The 27,457-nt window shown below is 40.6% G+C and overlaps 1 long non-coding RNA gene across 1 annotated transcript in view; it reads right to left on the reverse strand.

The window, feature by feature from the left end:
* Positions 1-12,418: 12,418 nt before the first annotated feature.
* The window catches only part of LOC112660109 (uncharacterized), a 37,513-nt gene continuing 22,474 nt past the window's right edge, over positions 12,419-27,457 (reverse strand). Inside the window, exon 2 of the long non-coding RNA XR_003136722.3 lies at positions 12,419-12,662. This is a non-coding gene — a long non-coding RNA (uncharacterized LOC112660109). The remainder of the gene's footprint in view (positions 12,663-27,457) is intronic.

Below are 27,457 nucleotides of genomic sequence, written 5' to 3' on the forward strand. Positions count from 1 at the left end.
ATGGTTTTCTTTCAAACACAATTTTGCTATATAGAAAGCTCAAAAATATAAAGCTTAGAAACAAATGCAACCAGTGTAATTGTGTAGACAGTATGACATGCTGAGAAGGAGGGCCTCAAGATTACAGAGAAGAAAGGGAGAACCAGGGGAAAAAAGATAATTTTAAAGATTCCACAAAAGGAATGTAACAGCATCTAAAGTCTAAATGGGAAAAGATACTCAATTAACAGTAGAATATAATATGAAAATAAAAAGTAAACTGATGCACCTGGGTGGCTTATTAGGTTAAGCATCCAACTTTGATTTCAGCTCAGGTTATGATCTCAGGGTTGTGAGATCAGGCCCTGCTGAGCATGGAACCTGCTTAAGATTCTCTCTCTCACTACCCCTCCCCTACTCACTCTCCACCCCTTCTCTCTCTCTCTCTCTCTTTCTCTCGTGCACACACATGTTCTCTCCCTGCCCCTCTGGGAAAAAAAAAGTAAACAGAAAATAAAAAGGATGGATTTTGAGAACTAAAGTAAACAGTGAAAATGAGAAATTACTAGTCTGAGTGAAGAACTAGTGCTCTAGGAAAAAGGGAGAACATAATTCATAAATACTAATATCCTTCTCATCAGCATAGTTGATGCATGTCTATATCACTATGCTCACTCTCATCTTCGTGGTTTATTTAACTCATGACTATGTTGTTACAGGGTATTTAAGTATTTTGTTAATATATTCTTAAACTTCAGATAGGTAAATAGATAAGTGAACAGTCATTAGACTATGTATATACGCATAAACTAATTAACAGAAGGTTAAGATAATTGAGGTGGAACTAAAGACAATTCTTAAACTTTTTCCCAAAATACTATTTTTCACAGGTCCATTCAAAAAGAGTATGCACATTAAAATAAAAAATTCGTATGCATATAATATCAAAGATTTGCTATTGGCATTTACAATGATAAAATATTTTTTAACTTATAATAAAAAATTATGCCAAGATTCTTACAGCATTAAAACCAGGTTGTATTAAATATTTTGAAGAAAATTTGAGAAGTATGACCAAAAATATCTTCATGATGATGGGTAAAAAGAGTAAAATAAATTAATTTTTTCACTTTAATTTTTTCTTAGGAAATTCTCAAGGAGTGTTTTTTTTTTTTTTAATCTTTTTTTTTTTTTTAATTTTTATTTATTTATGATAGTCACAGAGAGAGAGAGAGAGAGAGAGGCAGAGACACAGGCAGAGGGAGAAGCAGGCTCCATGCACCGGGAGCCTGATGTGGGATTCGATCCCGGGTCTCCAGGATCACGCCCTGGGCCAAAGGCAGGCGCCAAACCGCTGCGCCACCCAGGGATCCCTCAAGGAGTGTTTAACAGTGTTTGCTGTTACTGTATAATTCATAAATAATTTACATTTAAATTCATCAATATCTTTAAATCAATAAAGTCATTTGAGATAAGGGATCCAAAGTACATGTATCTAGACCCCTTCAATATTTCTGGTTGTACAAGAGACCCATCTGAATACAAGACTCCTGTAGTCCAAGGGGGGTTTCAGTGGGTTTCAAATGCCTTTCTTTGCAAGAGGACTTTGAAGGAATCCTGAACCAAATTAAAGGGCTATGTAAGCAAATTCAGGGCTGCAAGTCTGGTTCATAATGTTACATACTCTTTCTTCAAAGAAGTAAGGAGTAGTATTGTTTATTGGAATGAACTTAGACATCTGGTGCAGCTGCAAGAGGAGGACTGGAAGGTGATGCTTACCCACAGTCATTTGGCTCATATGAACCAGAGCTGCAAGTGGGATCCCCTAGTTTGATTTTTACAGCCCTGCTCCTTTCACTTCCCTATTGCTGTTATTATTTTTGTGTCTTTACTTTCTCTCAGCCTAGTTTTTAAAAGTAGCTTTGGGAATAAGTCTTAAATATTTAAATGCATGGCATTAGGCAAATTGCTAATTGCAGTTCCCCTGTAAGGATTAGACACATGATTGCAAAACATACAGCAGTATTGCATCTGCCTTATAAATGGCTTCTTTTTAAGGACACAGTGCAATTAAACTCATAGTTCTGGTCTGATAATCAGAACTCCCCATCTATGCCCTAAATTTAGTTGCTACTTCATTGTATGATCTTTCAGTTAACATTTATTGAGCAAATCACTCTGGAGAAGTACTGAGCTAATAGCAATGATTCTCATTTTTTGTGCAGTTATTGTGCGCCAGGCACTGTTCTGAAAAATTTCTGTGTATTGTTATTTAACCCTCAGAGCAATCCCACAAAGTTATATTCTTATCTACATTTTACAAACGAAAAAACAGACACAGATAGGCCAAGTAAGATGCCTAAGGGTAAGTGGTAGGGCCAGTCAGTGTTCAAGTTGAGACAGAGACCAGCTCAGTGGTTGGGGTGAGGTCTGTCTCTGTGGAGCTCAGGGGCTGGGAAACAAACGCAAACAACCGGGCCCACAGTTTCCATTTGTGTGTGTGTGTGTGTGTGTGTGTGTGTGTGTGTGTTGGAGAGGGTAGTTGACGGTATTTAAACTTCTTTCTTTGCCAGCCTTGAGGGGATTTAAGGCTGTGGCATGAATGCCAAAGGGAAAAGAAAAGGAAAACATTAGCATTAAGATTCTAGTGGACATGATTTTTGAATTAGATTTTCCATTACAAAATAGGCCTGAAAGGCAGGCACTATGCAGACATGATATGAAGGGAAGAAAGCTGTTAAATTTCAGGCCAGATGTGCAGACCAGAGTTTCATGTAAGGGGAGGTGGGGACAGCCAATCCACAAGAAACGGAGGAAGGCCTTCATTCTACTTCGATGGATTGTAGGAATAAGATGGTCAGAAGAGGTTGTATGTATGTTTGATAGAGTTTGGAAGTATTAGGGGCAGGAGAGTTGAGGAGTCTGGTTGTCCTGGCATAAATCAGTGCAGGGCAGCACATTCCAGCAGGTAAAGGGTCCAGTTTGTGCTACTGAGCTCCTCACATGTCTCATGTGGTGCAGGTACTACGCTGAGAGGCCACTAACAGCAAGAAAGCTGGGAGCGGGGGAAGTGTAGCCCATCTGGGCAGGGAACAGGAGGGGAGACCTGACACAGACTCGGAGGAAGCTGCATCTGCAGGAGCTCATCAGCAGGGAGAGGCTGGGAGGTCTTCTTGAGCGAGGGGGAGGTGAGTGTGAATTGTAGCAGCAGCACCAGTGAAAGGCCCATCAGTGGGGATGAGACAGGACCAGAGGGCACTGCAGTCCTGGAGGTCCTGACACTCCCCAGGCAGAGGCAGGACATTCCCTCTTCCTCCTAAACCTCAGACGCCCACCTGGAGGATGTGGGTGGGGTTTGGAGAACACAGATAAGAGTCTAAGCAATTATTTCAAAGACAGCATGATCAATGGGCTATTTAAATGATTGGATCAAACTCCCTTTACAAAGCTGGAATGACTTTGGTTGCTTCATCTCCCAGAGCAAGAAGAGTAGAGGTGGCGGTTGTCTGTCAAGAGGAAGCCCAGAAACTTTATGAACAAATTGAAAGAACTTTATCTGCACAACTGAGCTTTGATGGTCCTCTTTTTTGCTCTTTCAGTCCTGCTCTGCATATAAACAGTTAACTACCCTGAGTGGGAGGTTTTATAGGAGGATGATAGAACAGCACTTACTAGGTGTCACTGTGCTGAGCACCCTGTCTCCTACCTCAAGGCCTCCAACATTTCTGCGTCCCCCATCTTGCAGATGAGGATACTGAGGCACGGAGAAGGAACTGGCTCAAGATGACACAGTCTGTAAGCCCCAGAGCTGGGACTGAGCCCAGACAGCCTGGCCCACAGGTCTGTGTGCTTTACCCCCATGTCAGTCTTCGCGTACACAGAGTGTGAGGAGAGTAAAGAGGTGACCTGATGCTCTCTGCCATATGCAGCGTGGGCTTCTCAGAGGAGGCGGTGCCGGCTCTGGCCTTGGCGAGGAGAAGGGAAGCAAAGACCGTAGGAAACAGGGAAGGCAAAGGCACGAAACCCTGAAACCACATGCACTCAGGGAAGAACAGCTCACTAGGAATGCTTAGCAGTCAGTCAGGCTCACTTACTAGCTAAGCGATCGCCAGCCCATGACTAAATTCAAGCTTCAGCAGAATAGCTCAGGAATAGTCAACACCAGGAAAGTCAAATGTGGGAAGGCCGCAAGCGCCCTCTGTCCTGCAGGCTGCACTGCATGGCGTGGACCCGCGGCGGGACGGGGTGCCAGGGCGTCGTGGTGGCCCACCCGGCAGGCCTCAGGGGCCCTGCTCTGACAAGCTGAGGCCTGTGGAGAAACGGGAATCAGACAAGGAGTCTCGGAGCCTGGACATACCCTCAAGCCGTGAAGTGTTCTGGGTAATTTTTCTGGCTTAGAATATTTCCCTACATGTCTATTGGCCACTTGTATTTCTTATTTTGTACATTTTTAGTTTACGTTTTTTTTTAAATTTATCCATCTTCTCAGACATTTGTCCCTTTTGTATTCTTAGAATATTAACTTATACATGTCGTGTTTTGTTCAGTTGTTGTTAACCTCCTAAACTTTTAGAAAGTGTTTTTTTATATAAAAGTTTTAAAATTTCATGTGGTTAAATCGGTGCATTTTCCTTTATGGTTTCTTCATTTGTTTATACCACAAAAAGTTTTTTTCTTCCTCCAGTTCAGAAAAATCGCCCTGTATTTTCTTACATGGGCTTTTTCAGTTCTATTGCAGTTTAGAGGTTAAGAGCCCAGATTCTGAGTCTGAAGAAGGTGAGGCTGACTCCTTACTGCCCTTCTCTGGCTTTGAGACTATTCCATCCTCCTGTTTCCTCACTCGCTGTGAGCCTCACTCAAAACTCCAGCGCCAGGAGTACTGCCCCAGTTATGCTGATGGGAAACTTGACATTTAGAAGGGCGAGATTATGATGCAGAGATTTTCAGTAAATGGAAACTGAAAGGATACAGATTTTGCTCTTCCTAATTTCACTTACAATCTACCAATTCACACAAAACATTACCATTTTATTCCTTTACAATAATATTATAGGAAGCTTTTTTTTTTTTTTGAGATGTTTGCAGCTATCAGCAAAAGAGAAAATGTTGTGCATTCTTACTTACAGACACATTTCCTAGCCTTGGTATTTAAAGTACTTGTTGACTTTGGCTGCTATTCAGAATCTATGATATCTTCTGAGGCCTTAACTACAATGTGTGGCCTCTTTCAAACACAGTACTAAATGCCTGGGCTTGGCGGACAATCTCTCTAGTGGGCCCTACAAAGGTCAAAGGATCCAGAGCGAGACTAGAAGAGATCTTCTGCTTGATTAGTAGCTCTTAGTAGGTTTCTCTCTCCATCCAAAATGAAATAAATATGTTGTAAGGAAGTGACAGGAACATGTCACTCCCCCACTGTTACTTGAAGCAAGAACTATCTGTAGATGGTGTGGGTTCAGTTCAGGGTATTTTTTCATTTTCATTTAATCTGATTAGAAACAGCTGGAGATCAGAATGACTGCATAATGTCTCCAGTGATGCAGAGGGAAAGAATGTTCGCAGTGACATAAACACAAGTTACCATCCTGGCTTGATTCACACAGGAAAACAATTCGCATCGCTTCAATGACAAACCCCAGACGTCTTGTCCTTTCAGTGTTCATCTTTATGTCTGTCCAGATAAATAATGTCCCAACCCTCCCCTCCGTGACTGCCAAACGTGCTAATCATCACATAATTAACATGCGTTTGGCTTTTGCAAAGGGTTTTTAAAACTATTTATATTAATATAAGATTCTTAAAATCAATAGTAATTATTTTCACTATTTAATCATAAGCAAATGGGGGAGAATTTTCTCTAGACAGAGAGAGGAATCAGACGTTGAAGGAGCCCTGAAGAAACGTGCTCCTGGGAGAGCAGAACCCCACCCCCACCACAACCCAAGCAGCTTCCAGCCCCTTTCCTGGGGATCTTCTTCCCAGGCAGGGGCCCAACTCTATCCTCAGATCCTTGATTGAGTTCAAGACTAGTTTCACTGAGAAGTTGGAGGACTTTTCGCTAATCTTTTCTATTCTTCATTGCATAATGTAGACAATTAAATCAAAATTTTAAGTGTCAACTTCACAGAGCCGCTGGCAGAATAAATAGTACAGCTTCTGTATCATGTTTTTTTTAAAGATTTTATTTATTTATTCATGAGAGAACAGAGAGAGAGAGAGGCAGAGACCCAGGCAGAGGGAGAAGCAGGCTCCACGCAGGGAGCCCGACGTGGGACTCAATCCCGGGACCCCAGGATCACGCCCTGGGCTGAGGGCAGGCACTTTAACTGCTGGGCCACCCAGGTGTCCCATGAATCATGTTTTAAATAAAGCAAGTTGCCCAATGAAGAAAACTAATAATACTTAGCTTTGAAATGTGAAAATACAGAAAAGAAAGAAGGTAAAAGAGAGAGAAAAAGTCGTCTATGATCTTCCCACCTCTCACAACCACTATTAACATTTTGTCACGTGTTGATCTAGTATACAGTACTTTATTCTCTCTTTCTCCTTCCTCTGTCCTCCCCATCTCATTCAGAGGTTGCCTCATTTATTTTCTCTCCCAAATAAGAGAGAGAGGTGAGAAGGGAAATGGGTACAATGGGACCCACACTCTGGAAACCTTGTTGGGGTTACTAACTTGCCATGGCCTTGGATCTCCACATACCATGTCTTTCCAGCCCCACTAGACCTAGAATGTTTATTAGCTTACTTCGGAAGTATCTACAACTATCTCAGTAGAGGTGAGCAGGGATGGGATAAAGCGTGGAAGCATGTGGACAGGATACAGAAGGACCAAGTTTTCATGGCTACTTGACCCCGGCCCTACAAATTCCAGGTGCTGCATCTAACCCTACCTATCACCCCTCCAGGGGCTCTTCTTTTGTCATAGCCAGATTGTCTTAAAATTCTTTTCCTCTTGGCATGGCAAAGACAGTTAAAGCTCACCAAACATTTCATTTGCTCATCAACAATTCTAGCTCTTCTTCGGTTAGGCAAGGCTGTATGAGTAATCCCTTCTTCCCTTGCTGATGAGGAGGACTTGCGTTCTCTCCAGATGCTGCAGCTCCAAGACGGAATATTGTGGGATCATGTGTTGCAAAACCCTTGCCAGCTCATGTGGGACACATTGTGTGGGAGAGAAAAATAAATGTATTTTAAGCCCTTAAAATTTGGGGCTTATTATTGTAGCACAACCTAGTACATTCTCATTAAAACAACTGGGGTCTCAGTTGATGCTATACTTTGATGTTTTTATAACCTTAAAATAAGAATTTGAGCATGGAATTTCCTTATTTAAAAAGTAGAAGGGGCTGGCCATTAGCTAAATGATGACATACAAATGCTTTACCCTGGCCAGCTTGTCCTCGTGGGTTAATCTCCTGGTGTTATGCCCCCCAACCTATATCCTAAATTGTTGACACAGTTACTCCAATGCCATTCCTCAAGATGCCATTCCCTGACTATCCCAGTCCTTTAAATGTCACCAGATCTTTGTTAACGTTGTTTCTTTATTTTTCGCTGGCTCTTGTGTTTCTCTATTTGGCATATCGTTACATACCCTATAAGATCCAGCTCAAATATATCTGTGAAGTTGAACCCAACTCCACGAAGCCCTGTTGGCTCCTTCTTCCAAATTGCCACAGTGCTTGGTAAAGTCTCTCCTTCAGAAAGCCTCCTCCTGCGAAAATCACCTTCTGGGGAAAATTCTACTGAAGAGCCAGATCTCTATAGATGGTGTGATGGGCCCCAAATACACAATTTTCTGTAACAGACACATCTACCATTTTCAAATGGTCAGAGTGCTGTCAGCATGTCATGTTTCGCAGCTCTCGCTGTTGTGGCTCAGTGGTTAAAACTTTGTTGCCTACAGAACTAGATCTGGTCCCAGCTCTACTGCTTACCAGTCAAGTTGATGGGAGTTAGTGGGACAGTTAGGTAGTCAGGGCCAGGCCCAACGAGAAGTTATGGAGTCAGGCCAGCTGAGACAAAACAGCACTGACATCCTGTTGTACAGCTTAGACAGGACCACACCAACATTGTGTTTTGCAGCCTTTGCAGAAGTGACTTTTGCTAAATGTCCTAAAAAAGACAAGTAACCGCAAAGCATTTGTCACCATCACAGGCAGGGGGCAGTTAAGACATAAGCCCCAGATGTCAGCACAAACCACCATCCACACGTGGACACTAACTGAATAGGTAGACAGATACATGACCAAGCCCTGATGGCACGACTCCGCACACTCGGATTGCTTAGGAAAGTTCTGCAAAAGAGCTCCTAAAAATCTCTAAACTTAGACACTCCAATGACAACCCTCTCAGAGAGTTTTGTACTATTGATTGATAAAACTTTGCTTTGCTGCCCACCACTCTTCATCTGATCTACCTCTTCATTCTTCAAAGCAGCCTGACCAAGAACCACGGGCACTAAAGACATAGAATTCTTGCAACAAAGTCACCCTGAGCAAGTTGTTTAACTTATTTCCCCCATTTCCTCAGTAGAAAATGGGGGAAATACTAGACCAACCTTATTGGGTAAGGGTGTGAGGGTTGTGTGAGCTGATGCACATCAGACACCTAATAAGGGACCTGGTGCTCACTGCTACTCATCATTTTTCTCAAGCATTACCCTTGCCATGAGAGAAAGTGTGCAGGTATTAAAATGTTTTCCTCTTATTAATAGGGTCAGCTAGAATGAGAGCTGTCCCTGAGCTATCTGTGAACCCAATGCTCTCCTCAGTGCACTGAGAACCGAGCAGACTTAGCAGAGGCACTGTCAAATTAGGTGTCCAGACCCAAGTCACTTCTTGGCTGTGCAAATAGCAGGCATCTCAGAGCTTTTGACTCAATCTCTGGACAATGAAGATACCAATATGCCACACTGTATAAGTTTCTGACTTAACTGTGAAATCAATGTATAAAGAAAATAGAGGTGGAAGTTGTTTGGTTATGTGAAATTTGTGATTTTAAAAAAAGATGTACAGGGCACTTGGGTGATTCAGTTGGGTGTCCAACTCTTCGTTTCGGCAGGGGCCGCGATCTCAGGGGTGGTGGGATGGAGCCTCTTGGCGAGCTCACCAGGGAGTCTGCTTGAAGAATCTCTCCCTCTGCCCCCTCTGCCTCTGTGTGTGTTTTCTCTCTCCTTGTCTCAAATAAATAAATATTTAAAAAATAAATATATAAAATAAAAAAGACATATAATTATGTGTAGCCTACTAAGGAAAATAAGCCATGAATTACAAGAATGAAAGCTATGTGGGAAGTGGACTTAAATATTTTCTATGATAAACTGGTATAATTATTCTGTAAATGATTTTTTTAAAAAAAGCTTAAAATATTCCTTTGTTTGTTCATTCAATATTTTATTTATCATGATCCAGGCACTGTGTGAGGCACTTTCACATATTGTCTCATGTAATCTCATTCAATACGCCCACTAACCCCACGAAATGGTCAATTGTAGAGAGCAAGGTGGGGTCTCTCACGTCAAGCAGGGGCCTGTGCCAAGCAATGAGGTAGGCAGGTAAGGGTACTGCTCCTGGGAGGTGTCCTGGGGACCCAGGCCTGACCACACGCAGAACCAGAGGGGGTCTGCAGGAGCCCGAGACTGATTCAATCCCTTTATTACGGGAGGACCCGGGCAGCGAGCTGTCAGCCTCCTCAGACGTGACCCCTCTGTGTCTGACCACCCTAAAAAGGCAGCGGCTGCCAGGCTCTGGCGGTCCCTCTCCACGGTCTCCGACGGGAGAGCCCCGAGGCCCTGCCCTGCGGGAACAGCAGAAGCACCAGGTGCCGGCCCGCCCCGGACCCACCGGACCGAGGCCCTGTCTCGGCTGCGCGCCCACAGACCGACTCTGGCTGTGGCCACTGCTTCTGCGACCTCGTTTGTCGTGTGACTTGCCTCCTGTTCGCTCTGCGTGCGCTGGAAGGAGCCGCGTTTAGTCACCTGGTGAGCTGCTGACTTTGGAATCTCGAACCTGCTCTATAATTATGATCGACTTTGCTTTATTACCGAATGAAGCTGACCTTGTGGAAAGACACAACTCGTGTGCACCTTGGGAACGTGCTCAGGACAGCAATCTCTTCTCATGTTACAGAGGAAGAACCGAGGCTAGGCACTTAGCCACCTTTAGAAAAGTCATAGCCAGGGACACCTGGGTGGCTCAGCGGTTGAGGGCCTCCCTTTAGCCCAGGGCGTGATCCTGGAGTCCCGCGATGGAGTCGTGCATTGGGATCCCTGCATGGAGCCTGCTTCTCCCTCTGCCTCTTTCTCTGTGTGTCTCTCATGAATAAATAAGTAAAATCTTAAAAAAAAAAAAAAAAAAAAAAAAAAAAAAAAGGTCATAGCCAAAGGCAGAACTAATGCCTATAGTTTTTTTTTTGTTGTTGTTTTTATCCGTACTTAAGCAAGAGGTTGCTCCAAGATTATTCATGCACCTCCCTGCAGACACACTGTCAATAAGCGAAGAGCTCAAAGCAACAGTCATCTAGGTCGCCTTCCAAGCCATGTTAGCCCTCAGCTCACACCTAAACCGCACACTCCTAAGGCAGAAACCAGAAACTAAAAGGTTTAGGAGGAGGCGATCAGCTTTCAATTACTTAGAGGATGTTCATTCAGATTGAGATTCACCTCATATGCTTTTACACTCTCTTCCTTTAGAAGAATTTTCCTGCTAAAAGTTACATCTGTGAGAGAGAAAAGGTAAGAAGGAGTAAACTTCATCCAGTTTTTCAGAAGAGCTCTGGGAAACAGTCAGAGGGAAATACTTGAGTTGTACTAGTTCAAATGGAATTTAGAAATACTGAGCAACATAGGTGCTCTCTGTTCACACGGCATAATACATTTCTAGAAACCACAACGTAAGCTGCAATCTCTAAGCAGCTGCTGTTGCACTGCTTTACATCTCGCCAGTGGGTAATCTTTGTTTTCCCAGGTTATTTTTTATGGAAGACGCTGTGGTAATAGTACGAAAACTCTTGACTTTTTAGGCAATGCCAGAACTGGGGATAAGGTAATCAGGGTGTAAAAGTAATTTTCATGTTTTTGATTCCTGAGACCTCCATTTTTGGAATAACATTCTTTCTGACAGGGACATATGGCAGTGTGGCATGCAGAGGCTTTGAAACAACACAGACCTGCATTCACATTCAGACTCCACTCTCTACCGTGTGATGTCAGACAAATTGTCCACCTTTCTCAGTTCTACTGGTGTTACCTGTAAATTCAGGATAATAATGTCTAACTGTAGATTGTTCTGAGGCTTAATGAGTTGTCATATTTATACAAAGTTCCAGGGCCCTGGCACACCCTCACTGGCATTCAAGAAGGTAAATCATCTGTTACTCCCCCGGGGTCCCCTTCTGTCACCCTTAAGCCTTGGGTGTCTCCTCCATAGCCTGTAAGCTTTGCCCAGCATACCCCTCTGAGGTCCTGTGACTTGGCTGCTTGGTCACCAGCTCTAACTGGTGGCCCAGCCAGTGCTGGACCTGCCTGGTTACTCTTGTGAAGGCCCTGCTGATCACCTGGGAGAGGTTTAGTCCCAGAGGCCAGCCCTATCTGATCTAGCCCTGCAGTTAGCTTTAACTTGTTATTAGTTTGCACCCCTGTTGCAAGGCTTGAATACTTTATAGTAGACAAACTGTTTAATTGTATTTAGTCCATTTAAAGAAAAATATGAGTAGTCATATATGTTTAAAACACACAAACTACTATACCTACACTATCCAATGTAGTAACCACCAGCCACATGTGGCTATGGAACACCTGAAATGTGGCTAGTCATATGGGTGCTGCGACATAAAGTACATACCAGATTTCAAAGATTTAGTACACAAAAAAATTCTTTAAATATTTAAATGTATTTGTATTGATTGCATAGTAACGTCCATAGGGTTAAATAAAGCATCATTAAAATATGATTCAACTATTTCTTTTTACTTGTTTTACTGTGATTACTAGAAAATTTTAATATGGCTCATATTATATTTCTATTGGGTAGTACTGTACTAGACAAGCCTGAAAAGCAGACTTATTAACTATTGTGAAAATACTACAGTAACCAAAAAATTAAAAAAAAAATTAAATTAAAAAAATACTATAGTAACCAGTACTATTGGGGCAGCTTTTTCTCTAAAGTGATTAAGGAATGAGCTGTGTATGTCATATGCCCTACATAATTATTAATATTTGAAAGGGTGCTTGTTGCCCTTTGTAGCCTCCTTCATATATTGTCATAGGATGACCATTTCTTTTACTTTTCTGAATAAAGTCACAGATAAATGGTTTTAATTTGGTAACAAAGTTAAAATTATGCATAGGTTTTTCTGTTATAAGACTAATGCACAATAATCACCAACTGATAAAGCATTTACTATATCCTATGAAGAATTTACAGTTATGGAGTAGTATTTGTTTCTGGTTTATTTATTTGATTTTGCAACTCATTTTGTAAAGGATTTCCAGTTATTTTGATTAATGTTATGTAAATTATTTTGCATAAGCAAGTCATTTTTAAAAAATTGTTAGTTGATCACACAAAAATGCATCAAATCCAATAATCAGCTTAATTATTTCCATGAAAGTTCCAGTGTTTTTGAAGAAAATTTCTCATTGCACTTCTCATTGCAACATCAGGATAATCTTTCACCTAAAAAAAATAAACAAAATGGGCCAGTGAAGAAATCAAAGAGGAAATTGAAAAGTATATGGTGACAAGTCAAAATGAAAACGTTATGATCCAAAATCTTTGGGACATAGCAAAAGCAGTTCTGAGAAAAAAGTTTATAGATACATAGACCTACCTCAAGAAATAAGAAAAATCTCAAATAAGCAACCTAATTTCATACCTAAAGGAGCAAGAAAAAGAAGAGCAAATAAATCCCAAAATTGTTAGAAAGAAGAAAATAATAAAGATTAGGGCAGAAATAAATGAAATAGAGATTAAAATAACAATAGCGGGGATCCCTGGGTGGCTCAGTGGTTCAGCGCCTGCCTTTGGCCCAGAGCATGATCCTGGAGTCCCGGGATCGGGTCCGTGTCGGGCTCCCGGCATGGAGCCTGCTTCTCCCTCTGTCTGTATCTTTGCCTCTCTCTCTCTCTCTCTCATGAATAAATAAAACCTTAAAAAAGATTATAAAATAATAATAGCAATGAAACCAAGATCTTTTAAAACTCTTTTTAGTCTTTGAAAAGATAAACAAAATTGATAAACCTTTAGCCTGACTCAAGAAAAAAGAACACTCAAATAAATAAAATAAATAAATAATCAGAAGTGAAGGAGGAGAACTAATAACCAACACTACAGAAATACAAGTAGTTACAAGAAAATATTTGAAAATTATATGCCAATAAGTGGAACAATCTAGAAGAAAAGGATAAATGCCTATAAACATACAAGCCTCCAAAACTGAATCAGGAAGAAATAAAAAATTTGAACAGACATACTACTAGTAATAAAATTGAATAGCTAATCAAAAAACTCCCTAAAAAACAAATAGACCAGATGGCTTCACAAGTGAATTCTACCAAACATTCAAAAAATACCTATTCATTAAAAAACAACAACAACAACAACAACAACAACAAAAAACACCTATTCTTAAACTATTCTAAAAAATAGAAGAGGAAGAAACACTTTCAAATCCATTCACTGAGACCAAGCATTACTCTGATACCAAAATCAGACAGACACTATAAAAATAGAAAACTACCAGCCAACATCTCTGATGAACATGAACACAAAATTCTCAATAAAATATTAGCAAACTAAATTCCACAGTATATTAAAGAGTCATTCAATATTCACAGATCAATCAATGTGATATGTCACATTAACAAGAGGAAGGATAAAAAATATGATTATTTCAATAGATAAAGAAAAATCATCTGATGAAATACAACATATGTCCATGATAAAAACTCTCAACAAAGTGGGTTCAAAGACAACCTACCTCAACAAAATAAAGGCCATTTATGAAAAACCCACAATTAACATTATATTTAATGGTAAAAAAACTGAAAGCTTTTCCTCTAAGATAAGGAATAAGATAAGGAATAAGATAAGGATGTCCACCCTCACCACTTTTCTTCAATCCAAGTAGTGGAAGTCCGAGCTGCAGCATTCAATCAAGAAAAAGACATAAAAGGCATCCAAATTGGTAAGGAAGAAGTAAACCGTCACTATTTGCAGATGATATGATGTAGAAAACTAAAGACTCCACCAAAATAGTTTTAGAACTAATAAATGAATTTAGTTGCAAGATAAAAAATTAATCTACAGAAATCAGTTGCATTTCTATACACTAATAATGAAGTAAAAGAAGGAGAAATTAAGAAAAAATCCCATTTAATTGGGATTGTATCATAAAAAGTAAGATTGCGGGCAGCCCTGGTGGCGCAGTGGTTTAGCGCCGCCTGCAGCCCAGGGTGTGATCCTGGAGACCCTGGATCGAGCCCCACATCGGGCTCCCTGCACGGAGCCTGCTTCTCCCTCTGCCTGTGTCTCTGCCTCTCTTTCTCTCTGAATAAATAAATAAGTATTTTTTAAAAATCATAAAAAAAGTAAGATCGCTCAGAATAAATTTAACCAAGGAGGTGAAAGACCTATACTCAAAACTATAAGGCATTAATGAGAGAAATTGAAGAAGACACAAACAAATGAAAAGGTATACCATGCTCATGGATTGAGACAATTAATATTATTAAAGTGTCCATAGTATCCAAAGCAATCCACAGATTCAATGCAATCCTCATCAAAATACCAATAGAATTTTTCACAGAACTAGAACAAAATAATCCTAAAATTTATATGGAACCACAAAAAACCCCAAGTAGCCAAAGCAATCTTGAGAAAGAAAAAACAAAGCTAGTGGTTTCACAATTCTGGACTTCAAGTTATATTACAAAACTTTAGTAATCAAAACAGCATGATACTGGCACAAAAACAAACAGATCAATAGAACAGGATAGAGCCTAGAAATACCCTATCTCAATTAATCTAGGACAAAGGGGGCAAGAATATATAATGGAGAAAAGACAGTCTTTTCAATAAATGATGTCAGGAATATTGGACAGCTACATGCAGAAGAATGTGACTGAATAAGTTTCGTACATTGTACACAAAAATGAATTCAAAATTGATTGAAGACCTAAATGTAACACCTGAAATCATAAAACTCCTTAAAAAAACTCATAGACAATAATGTTGTCAACATTGGTCTTGATAACATACTTATGGATCTGTCTCCTCAGATGAAGGAAACAAAAGTAAAAATAAAGTGTCGGGACTAAACAAAATTAAAAGCTTTTACACAGCAAAGGAACCCATCAACAAAACAAAAAGACAACTAAATGGGAGAAGATATTTACAAATGATATATGTAATAAGGCATTAATATCCAAAATATATAAAGGACTTACACAACTCAACACCAAAAACCAAATGACTAGTTCAAAAACTTCAGGCAAAAGACCCAACTAGACAATGGACATGAGCTTATAAAAACACCCAATATGAGGTAAAGGACAGAGACAAACAGAGACTGAAATCTTGACCAACAGTGCTTAAAATATCTTTTCTTGGGACACCTATGTGATGCAGTTGGTTGGGAGTTTGACTTGGTTTCAGCTCAGGTTGTGATCTCAGGGTCATGATCTTTGGGTCATGCCATGCACTGGGCTCATGCTCAGTACAGAGTTTGCTTAATATTCTCTTCTCCCTCTGCCCCTCCTCTGACTCTCTCTCTCTCTCTAAAATAAATAAATAAAAATTTAAAAACAAAATATCTTTTCTTTTCCTTTCTGTGAGCATATTTTAAAAAGTACATCTGACTGTGTAAACACATTGCTAAGGCCCCTCCCAGGGCCTCTTGGAAGTGGTTCATAGAAGCTAGGGGCCCCACAGCATAAGTTTTATTAGCTTCACTATGAGTCAGCCTCTACCCTATGTCAGCCTTGGACCAGTGTTCCAGGACATGGACAGGTACCTCAACTATCTGTTTGGTTAAGGTCCTTTTGATGCTCACCCACTGTGCTCTTGACCCAGGTAGGGACACCATGTGCCCCCTTTTATTCAGATGCATTCATCAGAGTGGAGAAGCCCTGTCATATATGTTACTGGTCTTGATTTCTCCCAGATGGTCTGCTGCATCTTAATGCAAATATGTCTCCTCCTGGCTTGTTCTGATAACTCACACTTCCTCAACTAAGCTCCTTACTTCTGGTCTTCTTTGGTCCTCACTGTGAGTTATGGAAGAAACTATCTTTGAATGAGTGAAGAATATGAAAAGTTAAACACCAGTTTTATCACACAAAATTCAAAGAACCTACACAAACTTTCTATGTTAACAAAGGAAAAACTTCCCAAGTGTATTTCGTTACTTAACATAATGTAGATAACTTGGAAATGATTCTGGGAAGAGCATCAAACATCAGAGTAGATGATGTAATGCAAACCCCCCCCCCCCACACACACACATTTTTTTTTTAAAGATTTTATTTATTTATCCATGAGAGACACAGGGAGAGAGAGAGAGGCAGAGACATAGGCAGAGGGAGAAGCAGGCTCTATGCAGGGAGCCCGACAGGGGACTTGATCCCAGGTCTTCAGGATCACATCCTGGGCCAAAGGCAGGCGCTACACCGCTGAGCCACCTGGGGCCCAGCCCAAAGAATTTTTAACCCACTTGTGACATTTGGAAATGGATATGATAGCTACCTTTTAATAATTGCTATGTATATACAAGAAAAGGATGAAAAACTTAGCTTGGTAGACAGCAATCTAAATTAAATTAAGTAAAAGATAATTAAGGCCAAATGTGAAACTCCATTAGATTATGGAAATCTCCCAGAAGAGACACATGTAATACTATTACTCAGCATAGATAAAGCAATATTGTCACTGAATGTGTTATGATAATTGCACTGTGTTTCTTCCAAGGGACAAAAGGATGTCCAGACACATGTTTACGGTTTCTTTTCTTCACATGCCATGATTCTATGGTAACCACATCTTTGTTTACACAGTGCTAAATTATGAGAACAAATGTCTTCACTAATGTAATACTTAAATACAAAGACTGTTGTCTATAGAGTTCAATTACTTAAAGCCCTAATTCAAATGTAGTCATCTCATACAATAGCTGAATTTTCCATGCAAGCCAATTAATCTTGATGTTATCCAATGAAGAATGTCAAACCAGAAGGAAAGATGAGAGCAGAGATAGCAAGTAAGTTTCATCTAGCAAGCCTACCCTAATCTATTAGTAGTGTTTGCTTGAAGCTCTGAGTTGAGAAGGGTTTTAGGAAAATAATACGATTTGTTAATAATGCCCGCCACGACATAAGATAAGCTAGTGACAATTTGTCTGCCATTTGACAAGCTCTCTTGGATCACAGCTAGAGGTCAGAATCCAAGATGCCCCTGGCAGTATGGACATCCTGTGCCAGGTTCTGGAGCTGAGATTGTTTTTCCTTTGAAGTTTATCAGAAGCTGCTCAAAGACTAGAAACCCATGTTTTAGGTGCCACTACCTTAGGTTCTGGAACTCACGGGTATACTACTGAGCTATACCCCCTACAGGGAAAGCCCTTAGAAGTCTTCTTACACAACTCTACCATTTTAATTATGAAGAGGCTGAGGCCAGAGAAGTCATTTCACCATAAGACATAGGAAAACTTAGAGGCAGGGTTCGGACTAGAACCCATACTCCCTGGCTCCCAGACCTGTGACATGAAGTTCTTTGAGAATGGAAGATCCTTCCCCTATGCCCAACCTGCAGTACCAACCTCAGGTCCTGGGTAGCCAGAGCAGATTCATCTTGAAGCTATGCGGGACTTGTCAATGTCTGGGCTGTTGGCTGTCTTCCTTCATTCATAGATCCTGATCCTGTTTCATTTCAGTGTTACAGGTTTGGCCTATTGCTCTTTAAGATCCAGTCACTCACATGTCAATAATCATGGCTCCCAAAATATCCAGTCAAAGCTCAGGCTGGAATATAGTGTCTTTTGTCATGTAAGCAATTAAACTCAATGTTCTTAAGCAGCCCAGGTGGCTCAGTGGTTTAGCGTTGCCTTTGGCCCAGGACTGTGATCCTGGAGACCTGGGATTGAGTCCCATGTCGGGCTCCCTGCATGGAGCCTGCTTCTCCCTCTGCCTATGTCCCTGCCTCTGTGTGTGTGTGTGTGTGTGTGTGTGTGTCTATCATGAATAAATAAATAAAATCTTTAAAAATAAATAAACTGAATGTTCTTTTTTTTTTTTTTTAAGATTTTATCTATTTATTTGAGAGAGCACAAGTGGAGGGAGGGGCAGAGGGAGGGAGAAGCACACTGAGCAGGATGCCCAATCAGGGCTCGATCCCTGAGATCATGACCTGAGCTGAGGGCAGATGCTTCACCGACAGAGCCACCCAGATGCTCCCACACTGGATGTTCTTAACTGGTGCCTAGAGAACCCTGAACAAGCCCCAACATTCCTGTCTGATCTGTCAGTGACAAGAACCATTTCAGGGCAAATAGGAGTCAGATTGATGTCAGGCTCTACGTCAGGCTGACCTTCAAAATGCTCTGCCCAGAAAAGTCCTAGGGACAATGAGGAGAAGCCTCCCTGGCTTTGCCACAAGCTTTAATACTTTGCAGAGAATGATCTGATCCATTTCGCTTGGCTTCCTTTCACTTATGCTTTTTTTCTCTTCCTATTAAAGGACCTACAGTTATCTGACAGCAGGACCATCCCCACCTTCATTCTTCCAAAGGCTTGGCAAGACACTGACAAAAGTAGAAGAAATAGAATTTCACATCAGCAGAAAGTGGAACTCCCCAACTCCTTTCCATGACTGACAGCTGACTTGTTTCCTCGTATGCCCTTCTGAGCTTTCTTCTTGTTTTACTTACTTTCTAGGTTTGGGCATGGGCCACAGCCAGGGGAGATTCCTACAGGTCCCCTGAATGGAAAGAGCTTACTCTCCTCCTGCAAGAACATAAACCATTCCTGATGTGAGGTTTTGGGCATTTGAGGTTGTTTTTATACATGACTTGGCTCTGGCTGGACTACAGGTCAGTGTTGTTCTGGCCATAACTAGGATTGCATTGAATGAACATGAAACCCAAAATGGCATCATGGTCTCCTCAAGCCGTAGGACCTCTTATTTGCAGAGTGCCTGAGCAAACTGCAATCATTCCTCCAACCATCTGCTGCATTTTACATATTTAGGCCTCTGTGAAGGGGTTCATTTTTCTGCCTCATTATTTAACATTTAAAAAGGAAATATCCAATTTCTCATGTAAAGCATTTAGCATAGGGTCTGGCACATGACAAGTGCTACTGTAATTTTTTTCTAAGATTTATTTATTTATTTATTTAGAGAGAGAGACAGAGAAGAAAGGAGAGCACACATGTGAGTGGGGGAGTAGAGGGAGAGAATCTTCAAGCAGACTCCCCACTGAGTGAAGAGCCCCAGATGGCTCAGTCCCACAACCCATGAGATCATGACCTGGGCTGAACCAAGGGTCAGATGCTCAACCTACTGAGCAACTGAGTCACCCAGGAGCCCCAATGCTATTACAATTTTTATTGGGTACGTAGTATTATCCTGTGGTGTGTAGTACTATGCAGCTTAATCTTCATAAGAGCTGGCATATTACAGAACTTTATAGCTATTACATAATTTTGTCATAATCCCATTTTATCCACAGATAAATAGCTCTATATAAAATTTTCCCCATTGGTTCCAATCTCTCCCTTCTCTGAACCACCATAGCATTTTGTTTGTCTCCATTTGTTCACACCCCTGACCTCCACCACCCGCTCAGCATGCACAACCCTGGGACTCAGCCACTGTCTTCTGCATTGCTCTGAGCCCCAGGACATCATCCAGGTCCTCTGCTGGCTGGTTTTGGCCAATGGAAAGCACCAATAGGAGTTCAGAGTGTGTACTAGTCAGATATTAGGGTTCTCCAGACAAACAAAACCAACTAGATGTGTGTGCATGTGTGCATAATTTATAGGTGTATTATAATTAATGGGCTCACACTAATCTGGAGGCTAACAAGCCCCAAGATCTGTAGGGTCACTCAGTAAGCTGCTGACCCAGGAGAGCCAATGGTATGGGGTTCCCTCCCAAGGACTGGCAGGCTTGAGATCCAGAAAAACTTCATGTTTCAGAGAAGTGCAAAAGTAGGAAAAAGTCAAAGGCAGTCAAACAGGAAAGATTCTCTCTTACTTGGGGGACAGGCAGTTTTTTTGTTCTTTTCAGGCCTTCAATTGATTGGATGAAGTTCACCCACATTCTGGAGGGTAATCTACTCGATCTACCAATTTAAAGCTTATGCTCATCCCCAAACACCCTCAGAAACACCTACAATAATGCTTGATCACATATCTGGGCACACTGTGGCTCAGTCAAGTTGACCCAAAATTGACCATCACAGTGGGTAAAGGAGAGAAATCTGAATATTTCCTTCCTCCTGCCTCTCTGCTTTGGCACTGTATCTCTGTAAATGTTCATGTTTCTCTGTGACTACAGTTCTGGTGGAATAGCCTCTGGCCCCAAGCCACTGTTTTATTTCTTTTCTCTCGTACCCTTCCAATACCCTGGGTGGCGGGGGGAGTTACTATTTTTGGGAAGCCTGAACAATCTTTGCTCATTCTTTTAACAGCACATGCCTCTTTAGAATATCCACCATTCAATTCTCTTTATTTAAACCATTTGGGGTGAATGTTGTTTCCTCTTGCAGCCCTGACAGATACAGTGGTATTCATCTGCTTTTCATTATATAATTATAATGGAAATATATGTTTATAATCAATATTTTGGAAAATAAAGAATACATAAATAATAAAATAAGATGAAGTAGATTCCTACTAAAGGAGATAATTATTACTGATTTATTATTGCATTCTCTTATTGGATACATGGGAGGGGGAGCATTAGATAAATACTTTGTTGTTGTGTGTGTCCCATTCCTATAAATATTCCTCAACTTTAATTTTTAACAGTTGTCTATTATTTTGTGATATCTTCACTCTTTTGCCCTTGGATTATAAATTATTTCCTGCCCTTAATAGAAACTCATAGAGGTCAATTTACTGTGTTATTCAACTAGCTTGATACCTTACACATTAATGTAGTCATTCATAGACACACATCATCCACCCTACCCTGTCAAAAATGTAAAATAGTTTACAGAGATAAATACAATGTAACAAGATAAAGTACATTTCAAATGTATGACACTGAAAGAGAAAAAATAGGCATAGTTAAATAAGATGGAGCCAAGAGCAAGGTTGGAATCCAATAATGCATGCCAAGAACCTTATACTCTTATTAGAAGTTGGCTACAAACTTGGCTTTAAGCTTTCTTATTGTCCATTCAAAGAGGACAACACTAGCAGTTACTCAATTCAGAGTTTCCACCAAAGAAAACCAATCCAGTTACTCAGGAGGAATACAGAAGGCAGAATTTGTTCTTTTCAGCAATATCTTTATAGCAAAGGCAGTAACGGGTTTCACAGGGCTGTTTCTGATAAAATATGCCTATATAAGTTGAGAATGTCATGTCAAACTGTAATTTGAGAAAAGCAATTCTACAAGAGGCCTGATGAGATGCATTCCTGGTATCTAGCTCTGGATCCTTGATCTAGCTTATTCCAGGAGCTGAGTTTGAAGAATCTATAGAGAAAAAGATGGCTTGCATATTCTTCAGGAAAATCTTCCTGCTAGGTCTCTTTATAATATCTATATATCTATATCTATTAAGTGGCAGAGTTCTGGTTCCTACAAAAGGGTCATTTGGACTAAAACAGGTTCTATCCCTTCTACAAACACATAAAATATAACAAAAGAATTGTGTAAACACATAGCCAAGATTGAAAGAACAAATGGACTTTCTACTGTTATTGGTAACAGCAAGAAATGTCTCAGGCAGAGTGATAGGCTTACAAACTGCCTCTGGCAGCCCAGGGGGCACATCATCCCTGGATACAGGTCCAAAAGACTGAGGTTTTAATGCCCCAAGGAGGGTATTTTGATGTGGTCTTAAGACTGCAAATTAGAGAACTGAAACTGGGAAAAACTTTCTGTAGCTAAGTCCCTGGAAAGACATTCCAGAAAATTCTAGTATTAGCTATTCTGGAAAGGCTTCTGATTTTAAAATAAAAATCAAATAAATGGACAACAACAAATCCTGTTATGAAATCCCAGTAAGTATAGAGCCCTAATCTGTGGGATAATAAGCTGCAAAATTAATATAAAAATGGTTCCCAGGTCACTGAAACCCATAGAACAATTGGCAAAAGAAAATGCAAAATGAGTCTCATGGGACACCCAGAGAAACAAACAACTTCAGTCAAAAATGAACTCACAAATAGAAGTTACAAACCACAAAAGAAAATGAATCACCATAAGGGAAAGTCAGCACATATAAATATATAGGAAAACATGTGCTCCCTACCAAATTGAAATATTGGAAAGGGACTATATAATAATTATGTTTAAATAATTTAAAAGTTAAAACAGGAAATAGAAACCATTTTAAAGATCAAGACACTATCTGAAGAAAGGGGAATCTAAAGAGAACTAAAAATGAAAGATACAGTTATTGAAGTTAAAATTTCAAAGTCTGGATTAAATAACAAATTAGATGTAATTAAAGAGCAGAAGGGTTTTGAGGAAATACTCCAGAATTCAGGTCAGAGAGAAAACAATTCTAAGGTATTAAATGACTGTGAGTTCAAGATCATGTTTAACTTTGCATGTACATAGCACTCACTTCAGCAGACACTGTGCTATGTTTTTTATAGATATCATCTTACTTCATTCTCATTAACACTCCTACTTTTCAAATGGATTAATTCAGGTACTAAGGGTTTGATTTCCTTACCCAAGCATCACAGCTAGAGAGTGGCAGAACTGGGATGGGAACCCAGCTTCCTGACTTGAGGATAACTATGCTCGGAGACGTCACTGCCTCTGAAAACCCCTCTCTCCATTGTGCCACTTACCCCTCCAATCCCTCTGTGCCTGCTGCATCATTCCTATCAGCATGTCAGGATGTTCTTCTATTTCCCAAAATTTAGAAAAATCCTTTCCTGACCCTATATTCCCTACAGTTACCAACCCCATTATTTTGCTTTCTCACAATCAAAACTTATAAAAAATTCTACAAAGGCTCTTGACTTCCCTTTCTATTTCCTCCTCAATCTACTCAATGATTCATCTATATTATACCACACTACCTTAAAACACTACTCTTAGCTTCAAATTCATATATTTGATTTTCTATTTGATATCTCAAGTTAATTTATCTAAAACTAAACTCTTGATCCCCCACTGTCCCTATTTTTATTATAAAAATATAAATTAAAAATATATGAAAGTAAATGATCTCTTCACAAGATGTTTATTAATGACAAAGAGAAAATGTAGCTTTACTGGCTTAAATAACCTTAATCAAGTAAAGTTAGTCACAAATAATGTGACAAACAGATATTGTGTGACTCTTGATAGGACACTCTGAGAGGATACATCCCTTCTGTGGTTGTTACAGCCTTCCGGCTGGTCTTAAGGGTTATTACCTTGCTTTAAGTTAGCATACTTCTTGCTTGCTGACTTAAGGCCCTTCACCAGAACTAATTTACTTTCTTGGAGATTTGCAGGCCTTAAGGAATGAAAGACCAGAATGTTCCAGGCCATAGAGGCCAAGAAGTCTGTTTGAAGCCCCCTTAGCTTTCTGATTAGCCCAGCAGTCTTTTATCAAAATTCTTTTATTTTTTAAGGTCACTTTTTTTAAGGTGAAAAATGACTTTACTGGCCTCCCTTTGCACATCTGTAGGCCTTGCCCTCCTTTAAAGAAACAAGAGAATACTCCTGCACAGGCCCTGGGTGCCAAGGAATCGGACCTTCTCGCCCAATCTCCAAGCACCACGATAACTCTTGAGGCTGACATCACTGAGTCTGCCCCTGATCAAGAAATGTCACAGACCACTGCACTCCCTTTAAAAATTCATGGGCCAGGCAGAAACCTTGGATAGGCCTTTGGACAAGAGTCTACCTTCTCCAGGTGGCTGGCCTCTGAATAAAGCTCATATTCCTTTCCAGTCCAAACCTATCTCTTGAGTATTAGCCTTTAGAACAACGGGAAGCTGAACTTGGGTTTCTGTAACATGGCTTTCCCATCAAAAATGTACACCCTGAATCTAATCATAAGGAAACATCAGACAAGCCTAGACTGAGGGACATTCTACAAAATAAAGGGCTGCGCTGCAAGATGATAAAAAAAAGAGAGAGAGAGAGACAAGACAGGAATTGATCCAGATTTAAAGGGATTAAAGACATTAAACAAACATCTGCTAAATGCAAGTGTGGTCCTTGATTGGATCCTTGATTGGATACTGGACCAGAAAGCAAAAATTCTTTTTCTTTAGCTATAAAAGAGGTTAGTGAGACATTTGGTGACATTTGACTGAGCTATGAGGCATAGATAATACTGTATAAGTGTCATACATGTAATATTTATAATGCTATATAGGCATTAATGTCCTCATTTTGATCATTGTACTGTAGGCATGAAAGAGGATGAATTTGTTTGTAGGAAATACACATTCATGGGAGTAAATGTCATCATGTTTATAACTTATTCTCAAATGATTTAATAAAAAACCCAATACATACACATTCATCCATATTACATATAGAGAATGACAAAGCACAAGGGGTATATTATCAACATTTGGGGAATCTGATGGAGTGTATACAGAAATTTTCTGTATTATTTTTGCAGCTTTTCTGTAAGTCAATTATTTCTCAACACAATGTTCTACACACACACACAAGTAGAATGTGTAATAAACTCCTATGTGCTTATCATCTAGCTTCAATTATCATCAACTCATGGCTAACCTTGTTCCATCTTACCTACACCTATATGTTCTACATCTGTACAGTGCTTTAGTCCTATAACATTCTTATAAGCACTATTTCATTTTGAGCCTCGCAGAAATCCTCTAAGAGGAAGGGCAGGAATTATCCTCTCCACTTAGTAGAGGAAGCAGCTGAAACAGAGAGAAGCTTAGGTAGGAAACACTCTTTTGTTCATACAGTTAGCTAGCAACAAGTTTAGGACTGGAAGGCTTTCGGGCTTGGGCTTATTGCTCATCTCACCACATATCATTATTCTATAATAGTAACCATGAAAACCCCACCACAGTGGGATCTCCAGGACTTTCCTCTTTCTTCCTGATTCTGTGTCACTATCATTAACGAACCAGCCCAAGATCTCTTAGGTTGTGAGGGCATAAAGATGCCAGGAAATCCACCACCTCTGCTCTCTCCATGGCTCAGGTGCTATGCTCTGGGTGAAGACTACTCTATGTGTCTCCTCGCCTCTGTCTTTCCTGGGAACACATCCTCATTCTTTCCTCGGGGCCCTGACATCAATTTGCATGGGCCTTTAACTGTAAAGTTTTTATTTTATGATACAGTTAGCTGTTAGACGTCTGTCTCTCCAGCTAGAAGTGAGCTCCTTCATGGTGAGTCCGTACTTTCTTCAATTAGGATCTTAGCCTCTCATATTAGTAATCTGGAGTCAGTTTAACAAACAGACTATTTACAAAACTGTGAGCAGAGTTTAGGAAAATGAGAGAAATCCTATAGTATCGTCCCTTCCCTTCTCTCACCAGCTCCCCCAAACCCCATATTTACCAGCCCTAGAGCTGACCAGTTACTGGAATCCTTTTGGAGTGAGAACCAGAGAAAGTCAAGTGGACACACCTGTGACAGATGGGCACCATTTCGCAGGTGCAGCTAACACTGACTGGAAGCCAGGAGGCAAGGGAGCCATCGGTAAGGGTCAGTCTCCAGGGTACAGAATGGGGAAGAGAGGGCAGAAAGTGGAACAGGTGGAGATGGTACTCACATCTTTGCATCCCTAGCATGTGAGAAAGTGCCCAGCATATAGCTGGTGCCAGAAATATTTTTTATTGAAAAGCTGAAACTTAGATATTGCTCATTGATATACCCTAGAAATATAGAAAACATTTTTTCGCATTGCTACAGCATATTTAACACAGTTAAAACCAGAGAAATACCAAACATATTATCAAAGTTTAAAGTGTATGTTGTCATAATGAAGTTAGATTTCTAAACCAAAACATAAAACTGATTGGTATAAAAAAAAAAAAAAAAAACAAACTGATTGGGACAGCCTGGATGGCTCAGCGATTTAGCACAACCTTCAGCTCAGGGCATGATCCTGGAGACCCAAGATCGAATCCCACATCAGGTTTCCTGCATGGAACCTGCTTCTCCCTCTGCCTGTGTCTCTGCCTCTCACTTTGTCTCTCTCACGAATAAATAAATAAAATCTTTAAAAAAACCTGATTGGTTAATGAACATTATAGCCAAGGTAGAGTGTTGTATGATTTTGAAGTGATAATTCTTCTCTAAGTGGATTCAGTTAAAGATTTTATACACCCCTTAACATGAGAAAAATAGGTTTTTTTTGGTTCTACTTTTCTCGCCCAAATACTTAACCTCCTCTAGCTGTTTAATAATCAAAACACCATGAAACTCAGGCATAATGGAAAGCGCTGCTACTAATGACAAACACACAAACGTACCCATTACACCCCTGCAACAACACTGGAGAGCTGGTCCAATGTCCCACGGCAGGCAGTGCTGGTCCTCCAGCTCTCTAGAGTCAGAGTCTCTGCTCTTCTAAGTATATCTGCTCGGTGATTTTTGCAACATAAACCCTTGCTTCAGGGCCACCGGGGTGGCTCAATCTGCGAAGCAGGGTCTGACTCTTGATTTCTGTGAAGGTCATGATCTCAAGGTCCTGAGATCAAGCCCTGCTTCCTGCTCTCCGCTCAGCAGGGGTCTGCTTGAGCTTCTTTCCTTCTGTCCCCCCTCAAATATAATCTTTAAAAAATAAAACCACAAAAGAAAACCTTGCTTCAAAGGCCAGTCAGTACTTATTTCTGTTGATCTACTTAACAAAAAACCCCTGAAGTGTTTGCACTCTACACTAGAACTCCTTGAACATCTATACTTAAAGTGAGGTTGTAGTTCCAATAACAAACTTAGCAGGGGCCAGTAATTTGCTGGGAATTTACAGTTTAGGCCCTTGATCACATAGGGCAGTCTGTCCAGGATTTGTCCCCGCTGTCCAGGCGTCATGATGAATAGTACTCCTTTTCTCCAAAGTATTCTGATTTGGTCAATAAATTACCTGGTCACCCTACTTAAAGGCAGAGCCTCAGTTTACTCTTGAAGACGGCAGCATTCCGCAGGGATGCGGTCCAGCGCCCCGGTTGCGATGCCTCTGCGGTGGATCGCGTACCGGACCCTGTGAACAACAGCCACCAGCTCCATGGCTCCCCGCAGCACACATTCATTCCCTCCCAGCTCTGGAAGCTCCAAGTGCAGAATCAAGGTGCGGGTCAGTC

This window comes from Canis lupus, chromosome 16 (genome assembly GCF_003254725.2).
Source record: "Canis lupus dingo isolate Sandy chromosome 16, ASM325472v2, whole genome shotgun sequence".
NCBI classification, from domain to species: domain Eukaryota; kingdom Metazoa; phylum Chordata; class Mammalia; order Carnivora; family Canidae; genus Canis; species Canis lupus.